The sequence below is a fragment of the Dipodomys spectabilis genome, unplaced genomic scaffold, assembly GCF_019054845.1.
Source record: "Dipodomys spectabilis isolate Male_0828 unplaced genomic scaffold, ASM1905484v1 ptg000185l, whole genome shotgun sequence".
Classification (NCBI taxonomy): Eukaryota; Metazoa; Chordata; class Mammalia; order Rodentia; family Heteromyidae; genus Dipodomys; species Dipodomys spectabilis.
In genome coordinates, this window is record NW_024870862.1 from 1046531 (window position 1) to 1048301 (window position 1771).

A 1771-nucleotide genomic window follows, 5' to 3' on the forward strand; every position below is an offset into this window, starting at 1 on the left:
ATTACTGTACTTTCACATTTTGTGATTTCATATGGCATTTTAAGTTGCCTTGCATTTCCCAAGTGCTTACTGCTAATTCCTGCATTTCAAGGAATTGGGCCCCTGAAATATAGGAAATGAGAAATTAAGATGGGTCTTCAATTACTTTCTGTTGGTATGTTGCATGGGCCTCGGTGAGATCTCTTGCCCTAGTTATTTGATGATGCAGGTAACTGGGACCTGGGATCCTAGGACCCGTGGATCCTGTGGAAGAATAATACCTTTTAGACATCATATCAGCAAAATTCGAGTATAATCAGTAGGAATGCTTCAGAAATATGGAGAAAAACAGTTTGGGACCAGCGAGTTAAAACAATAAACAGAGCAGCAGAGTAAAATCCCTTATAGATTAAAGAAAACATTGTTTTTTTTTACCATGTGAATTCAGAAACCAAGAACAATTAGAAGGTATCACATGTTTATACTGAAAACGTTGCATTGATACTTTTTATATTCTAATATATATTCTAATCCTGATTATTTATATTCCAATCTATTTATTGTAGTAAATATCAATTAATTTGTCAAATTATAAATTAATTCCAGTAAGATTCACTGTGTGAAATATAAAATCAGCACATAAATATAAAATATATAAGTATATATAATATAAGAAAATGCTTTGCATTGTTCTGTTGTGGTTAAGGTAACAAAGGCAACTGTTTTAAAATATTATTCCATTACCTCTACCTCAGTGTTTGGTAGAATTAAACTTAGAGCTTTACCATTCGGAGATGTACATCCTAGAGGCAAGAGGAAACACTGTGATTAAAACATTACCAATTTAAGGCCTAATAACAAGGAGAAACATATGGACTTCTCCTGGAGCCTCCTGAGTAGATAGGATTACAGGCGAGAGCCATCAGCGCCTGGCTTAGTCTGAACAGTTCTGTCTGAACTGTTTATCACTTTATGATCCTTTGTAACTAAGATTAGTTTTGCTCCAATAAGACAATCTATGCTGTCAGGGTAAGATATTCTGGTAGGTCTGTTCTTACATGGAGCAAGGGTAAAGGGTCAGGCAGACATTTGTGCCAGTAAGACCTCATTTGGGAAATTTTAAGCTGCAGAAGTTTAGAAGTAGCTCTTAAGCAAGGCTTACTTTGAATCCATTAGCTCCACAAAGCTAAATCAGTTAAAAAATAAGTACTTGAAAATCCATCACCTTTGGACCTAGCTATGAAGGCTTCAAAGTATGATCAAATTTCAAATGAAAAAGACTTAAAATAGTTATTGACAAAAAATTGCAAATGTGAGCAATTGAACAAACAATATAAGTTTTTTCCACCATACACAGAATTTTGCAGAAATAAGATGAATAGCAAATTTGGGAACAATAGGTTTCCTTGTTGCAAATAGGCAACCAAGGATATATGCCTATCTTAAGTTTGCATCATTAACTACGTAAATTTACAAGATACTACATGCTTCAGCAGCATGTCTACCTGAATTACAATACAGAGATTAACATGGCTTTTGCACAAGGATGATATGAAAATTTGTGAAGTATTCCATATTTTTCATTCTTCAGATGCAAGAAATGAAAAACAGTTATGAAAAAGTTGATTACAAATATACAAGTGTAATAATACATATAATTCATAGAAATAAAAGTTAGTTTGACATGAGTGTATTCAATCTTCACCTTTTTAGAAAGGCCTTTATATAGCATAACCTTTATAAAACTTTTGAAATAAGATAACATTGTCATTTTATCCCAAAGAAATAAAAT

At 32.9% G+C, this 1771-nt stretch overlaps 1 pseudogene; it reads left to right on the forward strand.

Annotated features, from left to right (window-relative positions):
• Nucleotides 1-1463: 1463 nt before the first annotated feature.
• On the forward strand, nt 1464-1560 carry LOC122121173 (annotated as a pseudogene).
• Nucleotides 1561-1771: the final 211 nt, after the last annotated feature.